Source organism: Macadamia integrifolia, chromosome 13 (genome assembly GCF_013358625.1).
Source record: "Macadamia integrifolia cultivar HAES 741 chromosome 13, SCU_Mint_v3, whole genome shotgun sequence".
Taxonomy (NCBI): domain Eukaryota; kingdom Viridiplantae; phylum Streptophyta; class Magnoliopsida; order Proteales; family Proteaceae; genus Macadamia; species Macadamia integrifolia.
The window spans coordinates 26,031,100-26,036,612 of NC_056569.1; the positions used below are offsets into that span (position 1 = coordinate 26,031,100).

The 5,513-nt window shown below is 35.6% G+C and overlaps 1 non-coding gene across 1 annotated transcript; it reads left to right on the forward strand.

Moving 5' to 3' along the window:
- Nucleotides 1–484: 484 nt before the first annotated feature.
- LOC122060339 lies at nucleotides 485–591 on the forward strand. Its single transcript, XR_006134358.1, has one exon. It is a non-coding gene; the product is annotated as a small nucleolar RNA R71 (small nucleolar RNA).
- Nucleotides 592–5,513: the final 4,922 nt, after the last annotated feature.

The following is a 5,513-nucleotide window of genomic DNA, read 5'->3' on the forward strand; positions in this document are numbered from 1 at the left end:
AGGCTCTGCTTGGTTGCCCTAATTTCAAGAGAAATTTGGATGATTTATCCATCCTGGATTGTAAGTATTATTATATGAATTATTTTGGTATAAGGCATTAACACTATCATTAGAAGTGCCCCCAGAGGTGTTGGGGCATTCTTCTATGAGATGTCCAGGGGACTGGCACCAAGCACAAATCTTAACCAAATTGACTAATGATGGCTCTCTAAGAACAATAGCCTCAATTCTCTTGATTAGGCTATCCAAATGGGCTTCCTTGGCTGCTATCCCATCCACAAAATATCATTTTCCTCTTATGGTTCTTTCACTCTCTTGGGTTGATTCTCACTCACGGATTTTGTCAGCTAAGTCAAGCAAGAATTCACATGCCTTTCCTTCATCTGTAAAGGATGTGAATCCCTTAGGGCACATAAACTCTATCATGTGTTTAGTTGGGTAATCAATACCCTCATAAATTATTTGACATAAATGCCATAGGTCTAGGCCATGGTGAGGGCATTCTTGGAGGAGATCCTTGAATCTCTCCATAAGTTTGGAAAATGACTCACTAGGCTTTTGCCTAAACTGAAGGATATCACTTCTAAGCTTATTGATCTTGTGAGTTGGGAAAAACTTCTTAAGGAAGACAACTGTGAACTTTTCCCATATGGTTATAAAATTTGTGGGTAACCAATACAACCACTTTTTAGCTTGGTCTTTCAATGCAAAAGTTATAAACCTAAGCTTAACAGCATCATCAGAAAGCTGTTGGATCTTAATTATAACACATACCTCTTCAAATTCCCTTAGAAATAGGTATGCATCCTCAGAGGTCAACCTATAGAAGTGGGGCAACATAGTGATGTATTGAGATTTGAGCTCAAAATTATTACCTTGGGCTTGTGGTAGAACTATGCAGGAAGGTTGGGTTGTTCTAGCAGGGTAGAATCTATCTTTCAAAGATTTAGGTGAAGGGTTTTCCTATTGGTCTCCCATATTGAAGGATTTTAAAGAGAGCAAACGTATAGGGTCACTACTTGTTGGATCTCTTTTTTCTAACCGATTCTTAGTATTACGTACGCACCTAACATTCATGCAATAGAAAACTACCCACAACTAAAGTAAGACAAGCACAAAAGAATGGATAACAAAACTTTTTTTTTCTAATGATTTTTTTATTATTGTTTTGATTTTTTTGGCTTTTGAGAGCTTACCAGAAGGGATCCGGGGTTGCTTAGGTCAATTCCTGAAGTACTGCTACATGGCGTAACATGTCTTTATCATACTGTGAGGCATGGTGACCTCCACCAATGCAACTATTATTGTAAGTTATTCTTCTCATGAATTCAATAAAAGAAAAGAAAAAATAAAACAAAGCAAACAAAGCACTCCGATTTACCAAAAGAAAGTAAAAAATAACATGGAACTGTCTCCCCGACAACGGCGCCAAAAACTTATTGGGATTTAAAATATAACCGCAAGGGTACGGATTAGTGTAGCTAAATTCAAACACAGGGAAAGCAGCCACTTTATTTTTTTATTTCTTTTAATAATACGAAAGTGAACCGATTAATGGTTGTGATCTAATTCTAATTATCGTCCTAAACATATGTATCTAAAATAGCGTCCTAACCATTTGTCATCTAAGAATTTAAAGACGCAAGCTACGCAATTAAAATTAAATAAATAAATACCTGAAAATAAACAATCCACGTAATTTAAAAAAATAATAAAAAAAATACTGAAATAAAAATAAAGTAAAAAAAAGGGGAGAAAGCTAGAGAGAGACTCACAAGTAGGTTTCTCTACTTAGCCCGAGGGATGCATCATAATATGAGATTTCCTATTTGACCAGAGAGTCACTCTTACAAGGGTTACTCTACTTAGCTTTAGGGAAAGAAAGATAATTAAAATAAAATGAATAAATTGATGGTTCTATGGCTAGGAGAGGCAAAGCCAATACATACACTACCCATGAACCTTGGGGGAAAGGGATAGTAATAATGTAACGACTGAAATTAAAATCCTAAATTAAGAAAGAAAGGGTAGTCAGAAGAGGGAATGAGTGGGGGGAGAGAAGACTACTGAAGGAGCCTACTTATTTGAATCAATTCTTGAATTTGAAAGCTTGGGTGATTTGAAATACTACCAGTACTAAAAACCAGATCTGGAATAAACCAAATCTGAAATTTCTAGTACTAGAGAAAATAAATCTAGAAAAAAAAAAAACTGAACTTGAAAAAAAAAGATACTCCACAGCTCATGATCTTGTCACCTAGATCTAAGCCTAGAACTATAACTTTAAAAATTACAATTCAATTGCATAAATCATAAACATAAAATGCTGAATAAGAATAAAAGAGTGCTTGCATTAATTGACATAAAAAAACTATTACAAAAGTGATTAAAGTAAAAATAGAGAAGAACTAAAACTAAAGAGTGAGAGAGGGAGAGAAAGAAGAAAACTAAGCATAAACTAGAAAATAAACTAAGGGGAATAATAATATAGGAGGGGGGAGGGAGGGGCTTTTATAGGGTTTTTTTCTTCCCTCCTTCCTTCTACAAGTCTTTTTTAAGAAAATAATAAAAATAAAATAAAATTAAATCTTGGTAAAAATCCTCATTCTCTGAGATATTGTGTGAGGAAAGAGAGAATCTGTTTCCAAAATTAACAAATTCTATTCCTTCCTTACAATATTCACCAATATCTTGCAATCTTGATTAAATCAGAAAGGAATCTCTGCATAGCATCTTCAAGATCTTGTGAGATGGCAAGGAGAAAGAATAATCTTCAGGATTTTGTAGGAGAGAGGATGTGGTACCAATGAGTGGGTCCCACCTTTGGACTGATTCTTGATTTACTTTAAGCACTTTCTCTTGTGGACTTGGAAACTAAAAAAACACAAGAAAAATAAAAGTAGTATTATCCAAAGTGGGGTAAAATGTATACTTATATCCCTAAGATTTCACACATTATTATGCTCATTAGTTTCCCCCTTCAATTTCAGCAAGAAAAATCACCTTAAATTTTACATATGTTGTCCTGTTGAAAATCCAGCAGGATGCATGTGTTGTGCCGCTGATTTGGGTTTCTCAGCAAGGATAACCACTCAATTGGAGCAGGATATCTCTAGGAACATGGCTGTATCATACTCCTATCCCAATTTGATGAATTAGAAAGAGAATTAGAAAGAGGTTAAGAAATTAAAACCAATTCAGGTTCCAATTCCACCCAATTACAAATTGGTTGGGTCAATTTCATTACTAGTTAGGTAGGAACCCAATTATCACATTAGAAAACCTGTTTCCAGCCTTGCATGTGTAAATTCCAAATTATAGGGGTTTTCAGAGATGGGTCAGAGTGGGTTTGTGTCACTGAACCCACTCTACTCAAGTCAATTTGCCGATCTGGAAAATATTCCTATACTTGCGGAGCCAAAACCCAGCTTTAGGTGGCTGCAAGATGGGTCACAGGTCTGTATCCTATCCAATTTACAGGGACAACATGCATCATCCGCCCTTACAAATGTCTCCAGCTGAATTAACATAATTCTCATCCATACAAGCCAAGGTTACCATCTTTGGATGGCTACATGTCTGAGCACAAGGCTGATCGTACTTCCAAACTACTGAACAGGAAAGAATCAGAGGAAGCATACATTAATCTTGGGTCTGTGTGGATAGCAATGGAAGGTGAACAGCTCCCTTCGTGCTGCTGCTGCTGCTTCTTCTCTCTTCTCTCTCTTCTACAAGAAATTCTAGAAGTGTAAAATGAGATAAACAAGGGTGTGAATGGGTTTTTATACCCAGCCCGTGATGACCTTAAGGCATTTGGCTTTGTAATGTGAACTCATAAAGTAAATTATTTCATATTTCCCAGCTTGTGGGACCCACTGAGTTTGGGTATTGCATAATCAGCAAGGAAGGCTCTTTCTAAAAGAAAAAAAAATTTTAAAAGGCCTGTTGATAATGTTTTTATCATTTCTGTTTCAAGAAATGATACAAACATAAATTTTCATTTTTAGAAATAAAACCAGAATTGAAAATGTTAGATAAATCATGTTTTTGAAAGTCGATAACAATTAGGGAAATAATGGTCACGAGTTGTTTTCAAAAATGACAAAATAAGTAGGAATCGTTTCTTAAACTATAAATATGTAGAAATCTTAATTTCTATTTCTGAAAACAAATAAAATAAAATAATTTTATCAAACGTTTTTTATTCTGTTTCTATCATTTTTAAAAATAAAAATGATAAAAACGTGTTTCTTGAAACATTATCAAATGAACCTTTAATGATTCATGACCCAAAAACTATAGGCCCCACAACAAACATATATATTTTAGCTGGACTGCGCCAGCTGTAGCTGTCCACCGGCTGGCCAATGGTAACCTGTCGGTGGCTCTAACGTACCCAGCAGTCAGACACTAACCTAGGTCCTGTGGTCAGCTATGTTTTTAACCTTGGGAACCTCATAGTAGGCCCTATTTCCCTCACATATTGGGCATATCATACACGGACAAGCCTGCTTTTCATGTACACCTCATCAGCCACTCAATTATCGTAGCTACCCCCATTACACAACCATGATCTGACACCATAACTAAAGCAGGTGTACTTGGACATGGTATCACATAACCTCCTTTATTTTTTTATTTTTTCCTTCAACTTATATAAGATCACAGCCTGTTAAAACAAACAAGAGGCAAGTAAAGTATAAAAAATTTAAAGAAAAGACTCCCTTATGCTCTTTCATGTCTTTTCATATCCTGATTATGTAGGTCTTGCACTGAGATTCTTTTTTCTCCCTAACCATATGGTCATGGAATGATAGGTGTGGCATGGGAGATTCTTATCAACATTGTCAATGGAGGAATCAAATTATTCTTCAATTAAATAGTCACATAAATTCCGAATACATAGTCACATTCTCAAGCAACAAATTATTCGTAGATTTTTTTTCTTTCTGGTAGAAATTATTCTTAAATTGCATCATATAATTGTAAAAGGCAATAGCTTCTTGCTCTCCAGCTGCTTTGCAGCATTTTCTTTTACTCTCTCTTGCACATAAAAAAAATCTTGTCAGAATCAGAAAAAATCAAAGCCAAAGGCACCAGCAACCACGGAATTTTCATCAATAATTTATGATGGTAGAATGACAATCTAGGACAAACAGGCGCACTTTGATTACCATCAAGAACATTATTATGTTACCCACAGGGGTAACGACTAACATGTTAAAAGAATGTCTTAGAATACCAATTGGGAGATGGATACTCTGTGCCTCCCAACTAGCCCAACAAATACTGAAGGATAATGTTAGATCTATTGTTTATACAACGGTTATTCTATGCAAGAAGTGCTATCGTACGATGAGCATCGGATGGCCGAAAGCATCTGGGCACGTGCCCTGAGGTCATCTCGGCAATCCAATGCTCACCGCACAATTGCATTCACTGCAGAAGATGTTTTCACTTTGTTATATATCAAATAAAAACTAAACTTAGATGAAGAGGGGCAGTTTTTTTTT